A 17,992-nucleotide genomic window follows, 5' to 3' on the forward strand; every position below is an offset into this window, starting at 1 on the left:
GTGCGCTAATTCACTGACACGTGGTGTAATTTGTGATTAAGGTTATCTGCAATATCTAACCTTTTAGTAAATGCCAGCTGCATAATGACTGTCAGTTTTCTCTCCTCAGATATTACATTGCAGAGGGTTCTATCTGACCACGAGAATCTGTTTAATAAGACTCTAATGGGAAATGACCAGTATCTGACTATTACAGATTAAAAGTGACAATGCTAATTGACTGCAGAGGTATCTACATGAAGAGGGACCAGAAAAATCATTTAAGTCTAAATGAAATTGGACTGATTTGATATTTGAAAAAGCATTACATTCCTCTTGTGTTTGGCAGTGTGAATTAATTGTTCCCTGTGTCAGGCAGAACTGGCTTCTATATAGCAATAGGCTAAGCTTGGTGGGAGTGAAGAGCAATAACTTGGGGGCTTGAGAAATACACATCCGTTTACTAAAATTAGAAGTTTATAAGAAGGTTTGTATTGTACGTAATTTTTATGGTGAGGATAGAAATGATATTTTGCACATGTAGAGATACAATTCCGGAAATTTTCTAATGATTTGATTCTGTGGATTTGACATTGCTAGGAAAACAAATGGGGTGCACAACCATATTTCTGCTCTGAAGATGCATATTTAATTACCTTTTTTTTTTCTTAGCTTTTCAAAACACATTTTGCAAATAAATAGGAGAGGATAATATAAAATCACAGTTACATTTTATGAGGAATTGGTAGGAATGGTAAGAGTAGGAAATGATCACACATGGCGTACACTTAGCTCAAAAATGACCTGAAATCATTAGTGATCATACAAATGCATGTGGTTAATTTCTATGCAGTTTGCTGTGTACAAATCTTTACTTTCAGTCAAACAGGTTGCAGTACAAATTAATTTCCCTATACAATTTTTACAGGTTTAAGAAGGGAATCAGACACATAGCATTGAACCCAGGTAACATGCTGTGTGCACAGAAAATGCATCATTTTCATATTTAGATGCATAAACATTTTTTGTAAAATAAACAGTAGGCATTCTTTAAAAGTCTCAAGATACTGAGAAAACTCTCTTCTAGCCTGTCTCTGTGTGCTTCAAAATACTATGGGAAAATAGTTGTAGAGATACAGAGAAAGCTTGGGGTTCAATATGTGCTGATGCCATGGCCTCCCCCCCACAAGTCTAATCAAGTTAAATATCTTGTGTATTACAGCAGCACATGAGCCACCTTGACAGATTTTAGTATTTTATTTTATTGAAATATTAGTGTTTCAGTTCTCTGGTTATTTTAAAAACCTACATGAATGCATGGAAAATTGCCAATGAATTCAGTACAGAATTCAGCGAGTTAATACAGAAAAGTTATGTCTGTGCTTTAATTCAGTATGCGAGCGATTCTGTTGAAGCTGGAGGAACATGTGGCTTGGTTCAAACTAAATGGATCCATAAGTCTTTGCAAAATCATCTGCTTAGTGTCTCTGGTGGAAGATAAAGAAGGAAAGAAGCATGGTAATTTTACAGGAAGATGCACTGAAATATGCCCTTCTTCCCCCTGACCCTGCTGTATCCCCAGCTCATACCTGGGAATGTGTGCAGAGTACTCTGTGGGACATTCTACCAATGCTAGGGAGGAAAAAAAAGATGGGAAACAAAAAAATAATAATCCTAAATTTCTTGAATTACTGTAATTTTGTTACTGTACAATTTTCAGATTAAGCTTCAGGTAATTGATTTTTAAGGTAATATTTTTGTGTTCTGCTTATTTGATGCATAGGATTAAGGTAAAATGAAGACTGCTCTTAGAGTTCAGAGTACAAGTGACATTACTTCTGTACAAGAATTGATAGACCATTCATATAGCTGCTGCAATGTATAATAATAATCCACAATTACTTACACAGCATGGAGCTGGGACACATAGCAAAATAATCAGCATGAAAGTGAATCATGGAATGTGTTGAACTTACATATATGGCCTAGTTCTTCCTTTGTGTCAGTTTTAGGCCAGTACAGCTATTGCAGTATAAATAAAAACACAAAAATAATTTCACTGATTTCAGTGCAGCTGGTCCTTGGAGAAGTGAAAAGGTTTAGACTTAAATTCTGCGGTCTTTAGTTTGAAAGAAAATATACAATATTTTTCTCATCTTTGATTTTTTATAATTAAAACTGAATCAATACAATCCTAAAGAAAGAAGTGTGTGAATATTTATATAAGTACCATAACTTTGCTTAAATTTGATCATAATGGCCTTTGAGGACTTTCTGTTCCACAAACTCAAATCCTTTTGAAGCTGGCGTGCATAATTCAGTCAAATGTAGATATCATATAGCTGCATATTTATATTTGGTATTCAGTATCCATATCTGAAGTCATAGCTTTGCATTCAGCTCACTAATAACTTGGCTTAGCACTCTAGATGCTTAAATATCGAACCCCAGTGTAGTTTTTTTGTAAGTAATCTATAAACTGCCACTTGCTCATTCTTGATATTGAGAGGAATATTTTTGAAAGCTGGCTAGATTAACAACTGTTTGGATTGATTCATACCTGTTCTGCAAAGGTCAAAACTGACCACATTGTATTACAGAGTAACACACTGATTGACTAGTGGCTAACTTGGTGAATGAAGTAATTTGGTTTTCTCTCTGCAAGTACTCTACAACTACTATAAAGTTACTTTACCCCAGCCTTTAATCCTGGCTTACCTCTGGATGAAACAGTAAATGGTGTTTCTTACGATATTTTATGGTGAGCAGTAGCATGCAAAGGTACTGTGGAACAAAATCAGAGCCCCTCATCTATATGGTCTGGCTCACTGGGCCAACTTCAGGGCCCTAACACCAGTTTATATCAAAACAAGCATTTCCCCTGCTGTACGAGCTCCCCTGCTCTTTGTGGGGTGAGGTGCTGTTCATCCTGCACATCTGGACATCAGCTGGGACACTCTGCTCCCTTCTGTGCAAACTACACCCAGGTAATTCCGTACCCCAATAGCGGAGATGACCTCTTTCTCTTTCTCAGCTTAAAGCAGAGGTAAGAGGTTGTTTCATGACTTTTTGTGCTTTAATGTTAGCACAAGATGTGGCCATAGACAGAAACAGGAATACGTTAGCACAAGAGGGAGATCCATATGAAAGAGCAAGATATGGTTCCTCTAAATGATATTTATTAGACATCATAGAAGTTTAAAAAATATGACAGCGAAAGTCCTGAAAAAATTTACTTTCAAGAGTTTTAGCCAGTGTTAAGACTCATCTCTTAAATTAAATGTAATGCAGAGATTCTATTTTCTATTTGTCCTTCATAGTATAGTAGAGGGATGAGGAGAGAATGAATATACGGGTAAGAAAGGCTACTTTTTCTGAATATCACCACTATGGAGATTAATATGTATCTGCACAGATTTGCACAAGTAGCTCCAGCAAACAACATACAGAGAAATAATTTTTAACACCACAAGACACACAAAAAAATAGTTCTGGTAGTTGTTTTCCTGCTTTATCTTCCTCAGTTTATATAGGAAAAATGTACATATCCATTAAAAAAATATGGTTTACTTTTTATTTTTTTTAAACATTGATATTGTGCCAGAACCATTTTTAACCTAACTATAGAATCCATCACTGTCAATAGATATAAAAATGGCTTCAATTTTTTTTCTTTCCAACAACTTACCATTTTGACATGTAAAGAAGAGTCATTTTGTAAAATTCTAAACTTTTACAAAGGTAAGAAATGGCAAAATAATAACAACATTTGTCTTCTGTCACAAAATATTGACATGGTATTACTACAGCAAAATTGGTTTGTGTTGTGAAGTGTGTCTCCTAGATAAATCAGATTTGAGACGTTCTTAAGCTAACTAGATTGTACTTTAGTCTTGATATATATAAGAATATCAAGACACATGATACTGATATTTTTTTAAGTGAGATAAGAGCACGTGGGTTTAAAACAAATAAACAAACCACAAGACAACAAACAAACAACCAAAAACCTCAAAACATTTCCCATTCTTTATCTGTTTTCACTATTTTACACTTCACTCTAATGCGATTCGATATTTCAGTAAGTGGACAGTGCATGCCTCAGTCTCCTATATAAACAAGCAGAGGTGAGGTTATTCATATATAGATTTTCAGAAAAAATGCCTTTTCCATGTCAGATTAAATAGATATGATCCCAACAGTTTAGGATAAGTACATTTCTATTTCCACATAATTAAAATGTGGGTGAGACAAAGCCAAAAAGGCTTTGTAAAATCTTCACAGGCTTATGATGTTTATCAGACTCTGTGCTGAATACTTCTGCATTAATTGTATGGCTTAGTGAAGGACTTACAAAAGATCTGGAGAGCGCTGCTCCTCCTGGTCATGCTTTACTGAGAGTTGTTAAGCTGACATCTGGCTGAGCATCTTCTTGCTCCGGGGCATCCTCCCCACCATGGTAGGAGGTGTCAGGCCACTTTGCCAAACGCATGGCTGGAACTGGTTTCTTCACGCCTTGCTCTGCAGAACACCAACGGCTTTCCCCCATGAACTTGAAAGGAACAGCAGCAAACAATTAGCAGTTCTTCAATACTAGAAAATATCCATCTGCTCTTGGCACAACTGTTTGTCAACATATAAATAGCTACACTACAAGCAAATGGAGCAATTTTCTACATCTGGCTCGTGCTTCCTTTCCTCCCTGTGCAAGCCGAGTTTGCAGTTCAGTAATAGAAATTAATATATTCACAAAAATGTCAGTTCTTGCCATGTTATTTTAAAAAGAATAATATCAGCAAATAAATGGAAACATGGAGATCCCTTGAATTTTTTTTGTCCCCTTTTTTTTGGTGCTAGAGTACAATTTCATACTCAAATAGGGGTAAAGAACATATCTGATGGGCTGTGTTTAATTTTGCATCGTGTAATTAGTTACCTGCTGGAGTTTCTCACAGCTTTTCCATTTGCTCCTATAAGGGCTAATCCTACCAAAGAAAGAAAAGAGTCATTCTGTGACCAGTGGAACTTATGAAGCTTCGTTTCCTGCAGCTCCCTCCCACGCGGTTTCTCTGGTGTCTAATAGCTTGGTTAAGTTCACGCTGCAGGTTCTCCCGCAGTAAGACACCCAGATTAGTTCTCTTTCATTTGGCTTTCAATTTGCACAGAACAAGTAGAAATTTACTTTAGATTTAACGTAATGGGGAAATAGGTTTCATTTCTTTTTAAAAAAAATCAAAGAAAAACACTGGCGCTTTAGAGGAGCCACAAAACTGCTTTTTACTTTTTCCCAATTAGGTGATGATCATAAATGCTATTAAACATATCTGTACTAGTGATGTATTGATGGAAAACTTTTACAGAAATCTCAGTGACAAGGCTCCAATAGGTTCTCAGTCTCCAGTTCAGGCTGAACTACAATTGTCTCTTGAACAGTCAGGTGTTACCACATAAATGCTGACAGATCCCCATTGGCCAAGCTCTGATCTCATACCAGTTTCATTCGCTTTCAAACCCATTGGCTTCTGTGGTTTCTCCATTTTAATTTGGCATTGCTTAGACATTTTCATCCTGAGAATTAAATGTTTGTGTAAGGCAATATGGAACGGAATGTTTTGCAAGTTGCTTCCTCATGTGATGGTGGCAGAAATGTTCAGAATTCTGAGGAAAATGCTGGTATTGAACAGAATGGACATAGGCATTGTCTCTTATAAATGAACCTTCTTGTCGTTACTAGATCTGTGCAGATGCTTATGTTTATTGTTGAACTCCTTCCTACTATAGTAAAGTAAATGTAATCTCCATGGGCTGGATACTTTTTTCTCTAAACTGCAATCAAGGTAGGTTCCTGTTATTTGCAGGTACTGCGTGCTGCTAACCTAGTCTCTTAAAATCAGCATTTGCCTTTGAAGGAATGAGAAGTGGTGAAAGGGAAAAACCTGTTGATTGTTCCTACTGAGGTGGTCCTTCCAGACTGACTGAATGAATACCAGCTATGGGTGCCAGTCACCCAAACCCCCAGCCTAGGACACAAAGGGATGAAGGATCATTAAATATATTCACTCTTTACTATTACCATTGGGGAGTAAAAACTGTGACATGCTCTTTGCAACATCCTGTCTGCATACAAGTCCTTGGCTTGTTGCAAATCTACTTCCAAGCCTGCTTAGTCCTCTTTAAATTTGTTATTGTAGGAATTTGGTGCTTTTTTCCCCAAGATAAAAGTGACCAACCAGCCGGCAGGAAAAGTGCTAGTGGGTGGGATCTAAGATGCCTGCAGAGCTGTCCTTGACCTGCAGATGTCCTGCTCTTGCTGTGTTTCTGGGCATCTCCTGGAGGGGCTGCCTGCTTCATGAGTTGCAAGCTAACGGGGAATTTGGGTGAACATTCACAAGTGGCAAGACTGATTTCCAAATGGACTTACATACGGATTGAGACCCAGAGTCTCCAGAGGTAAAAGCCTTAGTGTGCAGAACTGCTGGGCTTCAGCTCTCAAGGTTGGTAGTTTTCAGCCTCTGTCATTGGTATAAATTTGTCTGAATTTGGGACTCCTTAAGCTAAGGAAGCACTCGTATCCAAATTTGCTTCATTATTAAAAAGGAAGGACTAAACATTTTGGATCCAGATCATGTCTGTGTAACAGAGTTTGAATATGTTAATTTTCTTCTAATCAAAACTTTGTCACATGCCACACAGGTTAATTCTTAGATTTATGGGAGCCTGCTTGAGAGGATAGTCGATGCTTGTCACGTCATTGGGATAACTGTGGTTTGGGAGTTTTTTAGGTGCTTAAATACCATATTGAAGAAATACTTGTCTGTTTGCATTTACCTGCCAGACTAGAGATTAGCTGAGAAAATTCTACCAGAAAATCTTGATTCTTGGTCTAATTATGGTGATGGTAATCAATGGCATTAATGTCAATGTCTAGCTAATATCTACTTACCTAAACTGTCATATAGTCGTAAATCGCCAGGCATTATTTCCTTCCTATTAGCAACTGCTGTCCTAAGTCTTGAGCAAGACAAGCTGAAGCCAAATCACCTTATTCCCACCTTCTAGGACAGCAGGTGATAGTATTGATGTTGGGTGTGTGCTCTTCCACTCCACAGTGCCATTTCCTGGTGTTTGCAGAACCGGGAGATGTTTCCTCTGCCCAGAGTTTGAACCCAGTGACCGTTTCTCTGAGACTGACTCAAGAGGAAAAAATTCTCTCATGTACGGAGGAATGATTTGATTGTTAGAGTAAATGTGATGTTAGGGTGTAAAACTAGGATGATAGTCTGTTTCTTGGGAAGTGCAAGGTGATTTTAAATATATTTTCCTGAAACAAGTGTGTCTTTTCCATTAAGTTAAGACTTTTTGCTGGTAAAAGGTCAAGCACAGACTCACAGGACATGTGAGAACAATGTCTGAATTAAGAAACATGCATTTGGTATAGCCAGATGTAAGAATGAAAAAGGAGAACTCAGACAGGAATTTCAAACCACACACTTGCAGCCCATCCCATTACTTTGTGGATGCCTTAGTGGATCTAGGAGACAGACACAGTTCTAGTGATACAAAGCTTGATTTTGGTATCCTCAGATTCAAGACTGCACCCCAAGGGTCTAGATTTAGTAGATCCTGGTCCATGGAGCACAGGACTGATGGGTTGCCACTGTCTTAGTAAAGAAAGCAATTAACAACAAATGAACAAAACCAAACAAACAAAACCCCAAACAACAACAACAACAAACACAACACAAAACAAAGTCCCCAAAACCAACCAACAACCCCCCCAACAACAAATCCCAAACCCCCAAAACACCCCAACAAAAACAAGCTAACAAAAACCCAACCAAACCAAACCCTCCCCAGGCCCCCAACCCAGAGAAAGAAGCGCTTAGTGAGTGATAACAATGCTTTGCATTGGTCACTAAGAGCTCACTGCCTTGAAATATTGTGCCTGGGCTTTGCTTCCACTTTAAGCACATTTAAATAGTACAGCAAATCATGATAGCACTGATGAGTGTTCAGAGTTGTCATGAGATTTCAGAGGCATTTTTATTAGTTTATTTTCAGGGAGGTACCAGCACCATGAATTGAATAGATTTTTTTGTAACTGTTGACACTTTTTAATTTTCCATATCACAACTCCCTTTTAATTTCTTGTTTGGACCAGCAGAGCCCAGAGCAGAGTTGCTGTGCATGTGCTGTCAACAAGCTACACACACACACAAAGTTCTGTCTATGAACCAGAATGAAAGCAGAATGCTACTTCACAGTCAACATCATTGGCAAACAATGGTATATAAAAACTACTACTCTTTTTAAAGGTAGATAGCGTGGTTTTTAAGGGATTTTAGTTTGCTAAACTTTCTTTACTTATAGTAGACTTTCCTCAGGGATATTTAGGTTTTTTAGAAAACTAATGATAATATTGTGTGCATTTTAAAACAAAAATCTCTTGTGCTCTGCTGAGAGAATAGACCTAGTTTGGTATGTGTACACTTCCAGAATAAATAAAACCCCCATGGAGTTTAGTGATAGACTAGGTATAAATTTGGGCTTGATGGGAAGTTCAGGAGTTGGAGATGCTCAGGAGCAGGAGATTCAAACCAGCTGCAGCTCTGAGCACCGGTGCTCAAAGCAGGGTGTCCCCAGCCCACCTGAGGGACTGTCCCCCAGCCTCCCCCAGCCCAAACCCTGGCTGCTGGGGGCTGGTGTGACAATGTTGTGGCACTCATGCCAGGAGCTTGCAGTTCCAGCATCTGGACACAGTGACGGCATGGATCCTTTTTTACTAAAATCCTGCGCTAGAATCTAAACCTAGAGTAATTCAGCCATTGTTAACCTAAATATGCCATCTCATGTTTCATTCAGGCTTACTTCAGCACGGCTGTTTCTCGCTGATTGCAGCTGAAATGAAGACAAATCAGGCTTATTATGTTTAAGGGTTGTGAATATTTTTATGTTTGGTTTTTTGGTGGGCCTGATTCTAAAGTGGTAGCCATTTCCACCAGAGTAAATTGGGAGCAATCACCTTGCTCCTCATCGTCATTCACCCGGCGGTTAAACCAGACTCTCATTCATCGGAGTGAAAGGTCCCTGAGCCTTGAATAATCAGTGTGACACGGGAGTATTTAGCAGAGCAGGGACTGAAACACAAGTCCATTATTCCTCTAAGTGCCCCAACAGGAGCCTGCAGGAAGTGGCTGCTGTCACATCCTGCCTTCTCTCTCCTGTTTATATAAAAACTGAAGCAGAGGGAGAGTTTCACTTTACTCAGGAGAGAAACTTGGTGTCAAATCACCATAATGGGAGATTTGGGGTTTAATCCCACTGGAGACATCAGGCATTGAATCAGATATCTGTGAGATGAATGAGTTATGCTGCTGGAAAGGCTTTTCTTTACAAAGGAGGCAAACTGGAACACTTCAGCTCGGAAAAAGCATGATGGGGAATATGACAAAAATGTATAAAATGGAAAATGGCAGGGAGAGGGTGAGCAGGGGCTTTCCAGTCCCTCTACCAAAACAAGAGCAGGTTTAAAACAAACAAAAGTTGTGGGGTTTTGTTAGGTGTGGGGGGGTGGAGGGTGTTTGTTTTGGTTTTTTTTCCCCACCAAACCTGTGATTTAACTTTGGAGCTCCTTGCCAGAAAAGGCTGTGGATGCTGAAGGTTTAGGTGGGTTTGGGGAAGGCCAGACAAATCCATGGAAGACAAATTTTCTAAGGATTAAGGAATATGGAGAAATCACCCTTTGCAAAGAAAGTCTGGAAACTGCAGGTTGTTGGAGGCTGCAGTCACATTCAAGGGGTGCATATGGATACTCCTGTCAGCTTAACGAGCCACACGGCAAGAACTGCTCTGGCCCTGCCACTTCCCAGGGCTACTGCCAGAGACAGAGCAGTGAGCTCTATGTAACACACCCTTTGCCTGAGCACTACGGCTGGTTTGGCATGGATAAAGGATCGGTAAGGGTTCGTCTCCTGCCCATTCCACCACGAATCCTGAGCTTAAGCCAAGTCCTTCTGCAAGACTGTGTCCCTGTGGGGTGGTGCTGAGCCAGAAGGTCCTTTGGGATGCACACAGGAGAGAGCTGCTGTGTGCTGGGGGAGTGTGAACTCCCATGTGCTTCTTTGCTGTTCACAAGCAGAACTTCACACATTTGTACATCCCGTGTCACTAGCGGAACTGCTTCCAGACCTGAGATACCTTCAGCTATAGGCAGCAAGTTTAGACTCAACTCCCTAAATCCATCTCTAGAAAACACTTCAAGGTTACCCAAAGATGCCATAGTAAAAGGTAATGGAGGAAAATTCTCTTACAACTGGGACCATCCTGCTCTTAGGATTACTGGCATAAATGTTTTAATTTTTGCAGAGGTTCACCAAACTTTATAAAAATAGGTTTATCTTTGCTAATGCTTGCTTTTAATTTATGAAATTCCTGGCATAAATAAAGTCTGGTTACTGTAAACCTGAAAAACACAAGGCTTTAAAGACATTTTTGTCAGATCATGGTAAGAACAACCTTGATGTGGTTTGCCAAGCTTTGAATTATAATGTATGTCATCAGCAATGTAAGTTGTTATAATTTACTTCTGACATTAAGATCTTGCTTTTGGGCATATAGTTGCAAATGTATCCTATTCACTTCCATACTTTCTAAATGCCCTTCATGTTTCAGTAAGACAATCCAATCAAAACTAAAGACCAAATGCACTGTAAAACAAACCAAGCATACAAACAATTCCTAAGCGTTAGTCTTATGCGTTAGCTTGCTTGCCCAAGGCTTCTAAATTTCTTAAGCTATGTAATCGTGAAGCGTACAAAAGTTTTCAAAGGAAACATTTATACCATGTATATTATATGTTGTTCAGGGTGGAATTTATAAAAAGAGAATCACGCAGATAAGAATTTATCATAAATCTAACCATCCTGGTCTACGACTCAGTGCTACTGAACATCTTCCAAAATGTGTTGCATTTTTTTTTCTCTCTGATATTTTTAAGTTACAATTTAAAAGAATAGGTTTTATGATGACAGCACTTCGGAGGTGACTAATTGTGCTAAGAGATATGCAACCCCTGATGAAACAGAAGTCCCCCATGAGGAGAGATGCTTTAATTTAATGATAGTCATAAAGCCAATTTTTAAAGCTATAAAAGTCACTGATTCTGTCTTTAACCTCAGGCTGAATCCCATATTCTGCGTGTGCTTTCCATCAAACGCATTTTATCTTCTGCTCGTAATGGCAGAATATGTGTGGGTTTGCCTTTTCCCACTCTTCAGTACAAAGTATACGATTTCTTTTTTTTCCACCAAGGATCTGTGAAAAACACTTAGAAATCTCTGACGGGACTTTGGTCTTTATTAAAACTTGATGTTAATCTGTGCTCCAGAGGCACTGAGGCCACAGCCCCTTGCATCGTCGTGGCAGCAAGAACACAAGGTCCCTGCTTTGGCAATGGCTGCTTGAGTTTGCAGGGTATCCAAATTGCTCCACTCATTTCATCCAGCAGCTTAAACCACCACTGGGGATATTGGCAATCCCAACGTTAAGGACTTTGTTGCCGACTGAAGCATAGGAAGGAGCAGCAGGTTAGAGATTTCCAGGACAGGGACTGTGTTCAGGGAGACTGTGGCCATGTGCTTGCAAAACCCCTCTTAATCTCTGGAAAAAATCACCCCCCTACAAAGCATCCACCAAAAGGAAAGGGTCATGTACTGACATAGAAGTTAACAGGCGATGGGACTGAGGTAAGTAGAGGAATCCTAACCAACTTCCCTGTTTTGGAGTTTAAGCTGATAAAGAAGAGGATTAGATTCTCCCTGTGTGATAACCATCTCCCTGCCCTCCTCAGCTGCAAATAATTAAATGAGTTTCAGTAAGTGCGACATAAGATCAGATCCCAAGAGCTCCTGCCAAAGAGCACTTATAAGGCATGAATTAAATAAAGGTTGAAGTACTTTTAACCAATCAGCCTGTTTCTCGCAGAGAGCCAGGAGCTTCTTCATTTAGGAACCTGACATTTTGTTCAAGTTCTGCTGAGCAGAATAGATCACACCAGTTAACGTGGTAATGAAGAAGTGATGGTGGTATTTGCACTTGACTCGAAAGTCAGCATAAATTCTGTTCCTCATCCAGATCAGTACAACTTCCCTGAAATAAAGCATATTTCAGCCTCATTAAGCAATTTAAGATCTAAAATGAAATGAGATTAATTTAAACTTAAATCCATCATAACCAGGCTGACTTTAAGACTTAGTTTCTCTGGGTCCATAAGAATACTTCCAGTAACTGTTCCTGCAATGTAATCTATCCTGAGCCTTTTAATGGGCCCGGCTACCCACAAAATTTTAATTGTAAGTACTCAGGTGAGATGCATGGAGTTCTGCTTTCTTAATGTTACTGCCACCCGTGAAAACCTGAGTGTTCCTGCATTAGAGTTTCGAGCCATAAATGAATTTTAATGTGTTAAAATGATACATTTATTATTTAGCTGTCAACAAAGAATTAGAACAATAAATGATTTAGGATAGTTACTACACTTTAGAATAGATTTTGGTTGCGTTCATCACGCACAGTTAAAACTATGTTTAAATATTTTCACTTTTCAACAAGATGGCCACTCAGAGTGGACATCTGAGAAATGAAAATGGTAATTAAAACCTCAAAAGGAGGTCACATTTGCTAAGTTACTTGTTGTGAGAACTGCAGCGAGGTTCTCAATGCTCAGCTTGTTGGGATTAGCAAATAGGTGTAGTTTCTTCATAAATTAATTCATTTTCTCTCAACACTAGTATAGCCAAATGTAATGCTCAAAATAACCTATTTCTAAGGGGTCACCTCTGTGTGACAACCCTGTATTGATGTCATCAAAATTAATAGGAAAACTTGCCTAAAGCTTAATTGGTATTTTAATGCCTACATTTTTAAATTACTTGAACACTTTCTTAATTAAACTGGAACATTAAAAATGAAACTGCTCTTTATTTTTTGCTGTTTTCCTAATATTAAAATATTTCAGATATAATTGCAATCTGTAAGGTGGAGTGCTTTTTGTAAAAATAAATAAATAAATATAAAAGCCTTGGTACTACATGTTAATTATAAGAAAGAAACAACTGGGGAAAAAATGTAATGGGTAGTTCAAAGGTCAGCAATGTTTTCACCTGAATGACTGAACCCAGCAGTTGTTTCTGAGCTGTTTAAAATGTAATCTCATTGTGGATTTGTATTGCTTTCACTGGCTATATCTTTAATATCTACATGGACAGATGCTGCTGTGGTTGTTAAGACATTTTAGGAAACTTGCGTCTTCCATCACCGTTGTCACAAGTTAAAGGTCCAGAGACCTTAAGCTGATGGTTCAAAGTCATCTTGCTAAAGCAACAGAGTGAAAAAAATGTATCTGTTTTTCTTACCCTTCTTTTCAAAGAAAATGAAGTGAGCAATGAGATTTTTCAGCGTCAATAAAGTCATTCTTTCCCTCGACTCGCCATGTTTGTGGAGCTTTATTTAATGGATAACTTCTGACATCTTTCTAATCTATGGATCATTTACTGTGTAGACCCATTTTAACATCTACCCTGTTCTTGCGTCCTCACTCACCATCCTGAAATTAACCATATTCAGCAAATAAACCACATACTTGTGTTCACCGAGCAGTATTACAGTTAGAGATGGAAATGTGTTATTGAGCTTAAATTAATGTACCAATTCATTAAACGTTTTTAAGCTGTGTGCCCGTATTTGTTAGGGACAAAATGCTAGTGGATTGCAATAAAAAAGCTTTTATGTTCCAATATAAGCAACCTAAGTCCCCTCAGCTTTCAGCTCACACAAACCTGACCCACACTGAGCTGTGCTCGCTGGAAATGACGTAACTTTCCATCATTTGTTTTCTGATCTGGTCTCATTTTCTTTCAGGTGCACCAGTGCAAGTTGACAGTGACTCCACCTCGGTCTGTGTCATTTTTCAGTTTTATATCAGCATAAGCAAGACCAGAATCAAATCCTGGTTTTTCTCCAATGCGTTGGACCAGTTTTGGCATCGTTCAGCTCTTCATACAAAGACCCAGTGGCTTACAGCAGAGTATCAGGCTGCAGGAGGTTTGCGCGTATTTTTTCTGAATATATTTAAGCTTGGTACTTGCTTAAAGAAAAATACATTGCTAGTGCCAATTAGATAACTGGATCATTTTTTTTCTTCCATCAGAAATTCATTTTTCTTTTATTTTCATTTCTGAGGGGCCCAGCTTCTAAAGCATCTTGGTGCACATTGAATTAAGTGAGTTGTTTGTGAGATTCAGTTCTGAAATTATAAATACCCTCTGAGCTTGTAAGCAAGTCATATTGTTCAGGGAAATTTGCACTCCTCAATTTTTAAAATGGGGACAAAATAGAATTTCCATTATCTGCCAAGCTCAGTGCTACTGCTGTCTTGTCCTTTCTAAATGTGCTTTTTGCTCAGTTTCTGGACCAGCCTCCCTCCTGAGCCTCTTCCTGGCAGAAGCAGCAGCAAAGGCAGAGTTGAAGGAGGGACCGAGTGGTTGGTTGCCACTGGGCAGGGGCCACAAACCAGAGCCACTTGCCCCTCTTATATATTCAGAAATCTGAGAAATTTTGCTGCTTTTGTTACTTTGGTAGAGGCAGCAATGTTTCACTTGCTGGTTCTTCCTGCTGTTGCTTTTGTTTGTTTGTTTTGGGGTTTTTTTTTGTTTCCTTCCCCCCCTCAGTTCTTTACCCAGCAAAATAACTTGGACAGCTGGAGCACTCGGAAAGGGCCTCTCTTTTCCTCCCAATTAATTACGCAGCTGAGTCCATGGTCTTTGATGTTGTTGCTGTGAACACTGATAAAAGTTGAGGAGCTTTAAAGCGTGAAAGTTGCGGCAACCAGTTTTTCCTGGCTGTTTGTGTGTCAATACCCTGTCGAGTCAGCAATTACCTTAAACCTTTATTTCAAGTCAATGCAAAAGACAGGAAAAATGTCTCCATAATCATTTTTATAAGACTTTTCTGGAAGATCATGCTCCACATGCAAATTCACGTGTGCTTGCTGGGTTTTATAGCATTCCTGGAATTACTGCTGAAAATGTTATTTCAGGTGCTGGTAAGAAACCCTGATAAGGTTATGATTCAGGAGGGAAGGGCACATCCACCCAGAGATGCTTCTGGGCAAGCAGTGCCTACCATTGCTGGCAGAATTAACCCTTCGGCACGATATTGCCTCTTTTTGCATATGTCATAAAAGGCTCTTTCACACACTGGAAAAAACGGTTCTCCGCTTAAAAATGCCACAGGAGCGAAGATTAAGAAAGCAAGCACAGACGCCCAGCTGTTGAAAGCAAAAGCAGTATGAAATGGGGGTGGGGGACAGAATTAACATTCTCCTCACACACTCGCCGCCTGCTCTAATCACAATGCAGGCATTATCAGCGAGCGTTGAATCTTTGTATTATTTCCAAGTTTCCCCTATTGTCAGTCATTGTGACAAAGTGCAGGACAATCTGACACAATGATGAATCACTCCAGACATTGAGTTTTCACATGGCTGTCAGATGATCTCAGTAGGCTGTGTCACCTGAAATGCCACAAGACTAAAACCATGTTGTACTTCAGAACACAAAAAGGAGTTTGGTATAAACTCCACTGATTCAGGACATAAACATGGGAGTCTGGAAGGCTGCCTCAGGTTTCTGTTACCCAGGAAATCTCTGCATTTTTATCCAGTGTGAATGAAATCAGAACAGGATTTATTAAAATGTCTTGCATGCAAACCAGGAAGATACGTTGTTTGGGTTTCTAAATCAAATTTGTGCATGGTAGGATTTGTACTGTGCATATTTTTAAAAATACTCTGTTCAAGATGCAATGCCTATCAAAGTATAGGGGATTTTATCCTAATAGTTTCACTTGCACATAGTTCAGTTCAGTTGCAGTTTCTTTTTCCTGCATGGCAAAGTTATCTAGCCAGCTCTTTATTTTCTCTGTGGGTCAGGTAAGATGCAGCTGTGCTGATAACTGATCGATATATAGTCAAATGCAAATACACTTGTTTAAGTACATACTTTGCCTTCATGTATATTTGCTTGTTGGTGCTATTGTGAGTCCAGCCCAGAAGAACATTGCTCTCTCCCACATTATTATTCACAAAGGCAGCTTTCTGAGTTATTTCTGTTCCTACACAATATTCATGATAGCAATTTGATACCTTAGCAGTTTCAAGGTTATCAAGTGATTGAAAATCCTACTGCTTACTTCAAGGTGTAACATAAACTGTACTGCCATCCATTCTAGTAATATAATAGTTTTTCTTAATGCCTTTCATGAACTCCTGATTTAAAGTGTAAGCTAACTTCAGAAAGGGCTTATCATCCCCCAACTTCGTCGGTGCTGCTCAGCTGTTGAATACAGTCCCCTGAGTTTGTATCACTGCGTGTAGCTCTTAAGCAGGCAATATTTAATCTCTTTCGGAGATATTGATACATCAGCTCCCGAATGAGGACGTTACACCACAGTCATAATGAGAAACAAAGCAGTGGTTATTTATCTCATGTATTGAAGGGCTGGCGCTCCTTTGATATGAATCTCAGGAGCAAGAATTGCAGATTGTAGATCATGGGGATTAACTTTATACCAAAGTGCTGCTGCGGAGCCATACGATACAGTAGCGTTCATTAACGATGAACAAATAAATACCACTGCATGCTTAATGAGGATATTGAAGAAAAGCCCATCATTTCTCAACCTGTTTTGGAGGCTCCCAGCCACCCACTGGATATTGGCTGCAGAGGTAGTTTGGGTGGTTTCTGATTGGTGGATAGTGTTGCTTGATGGAGTTTACATGGTGGCATCTGCTTAAGTAACAGATGTCTGTGCCACTAAGGTGCTATGTTCTCACTTTTTATATAGAGAGAAATTGCTTCTCAAAGAGTTTTTATTGTCTTTATGCAAATTAAAATACAAAATTCCTCTCCTTAAAGGATACTCATTATAACAAGAACCTTAAATAATCATAAATACATATGCAGCCTCATAAAATCTTTTGCTCTTTGGATATCAAGGAAGTTCCTTCTGTGCTGCCAATTGTGCATGAAATTAGTTCTTATTTCAACTACCAGTATGAAGATACTGGCTTTTATTCAGTGAAGCCCCACTGGATTTCTAAACAAATAGTGCAGAATAGTTGTTTGTGCCAAAGTATTTCAAGGAGGAAATTTTGCATTCTATTTCTTATGCAGTGTTGAAGAGTAAGATAGAGCTCTGTACTTATTCCCTAGAAGCCTGGTGACAGAAATATATATGTTTTTTATCTTTCCTTTGCAATTTTCTTTAGTAGGCGAATGCGTGATGTCTTTACAGATTTATTTATTTATTTATTTTTTAACCTGGGATTGAAATCAGTGAAGGAAACATGCCTAGAAAAATGCCCACAGATGCCAGCCTACTGTGGGCTAAGTGTTAAGGTACACAAATCCTTACATTCTCGCTTCATCTCATATCATAGCTCTGCATCAGGAATGACTTGGTGCCTTGCACAGCACTAGATTCACATGTGGTTTTTTTATTGCCAGTGACAGAGAAGGATGAAGAACCTTTATCGTTTGCGTTACCTATGAATGGACCAAGCAAGCTGGCAGGTGCTCTGTAGTACAGCACCTTCGGGCAGGGTGGAAAGAAGGGCTGCTAAGGGAGGCCACAGCTCCAACCCAGTTTGCACAGGAGTGAAACCAGACCCTGAAGCAGGTAGGACTGTACCGAACCAGGATGTCTGGGGATTTTCTGAAGTGGGCTACACAGTTCAGGACATGGCTCCTGAGCTGGACAAAGTGATCCTTGATGGGGAAGGCAAGACGAATGTGCTAATTAACCAGACTAGAGCATCTACCGGCCACTTCCAGGCACTTTGCAACAAAACGTAAGCAACTGTCTGTCACCTCACCACCCTTAGGCAGAACAAATTGCCCCACAAGGACCTTGGCTGCCAACCCTAGAGATGATTTGGCTGCTCCCACCTCTCTCT

At 39.3% G+C, this 17,992-nt stretch overlaps 1 long non-coding RNA gene across 3 annotated transcripts in view; it reads left to right on the plus strand.

Annotated features, from left to right (window-relative positions):
* Positions 1-17,992, plus strand: part of LOC135580003 (uncharacterized) — a 125,753-nt gene that overhangs the window by 91,950 nt on the left and 15,811 nt on the right. For all 3 annotated transcript variants that reach the window (XR_010473969.1, XR_010473970.1, XR_010473968.1), the window contains 2 exons: positions 13,897-14,079; positions 17,544-17,715. This is a non-coding gene — a long non-coding RNA (uncharacterized LOC135580003). The remainder of the gene's footprint in view (positions 1-13,896; positions 14,080-17,543; positions 17,716-17,992) is intronic.

Source organism: Columba livia, chromosome 7 (genome assembly GCF_036013475.1).
Source record: "Columba livia isolate bColLiv1 breed racing homer chromosome 7, bColLiv1.pat.W.v2, whole genome shotgun sequence".
NCBI lineage: Eukaryota > Metazoa > Chordata > Aves > Columbiformes > Columbidae > Columba > Columba livia.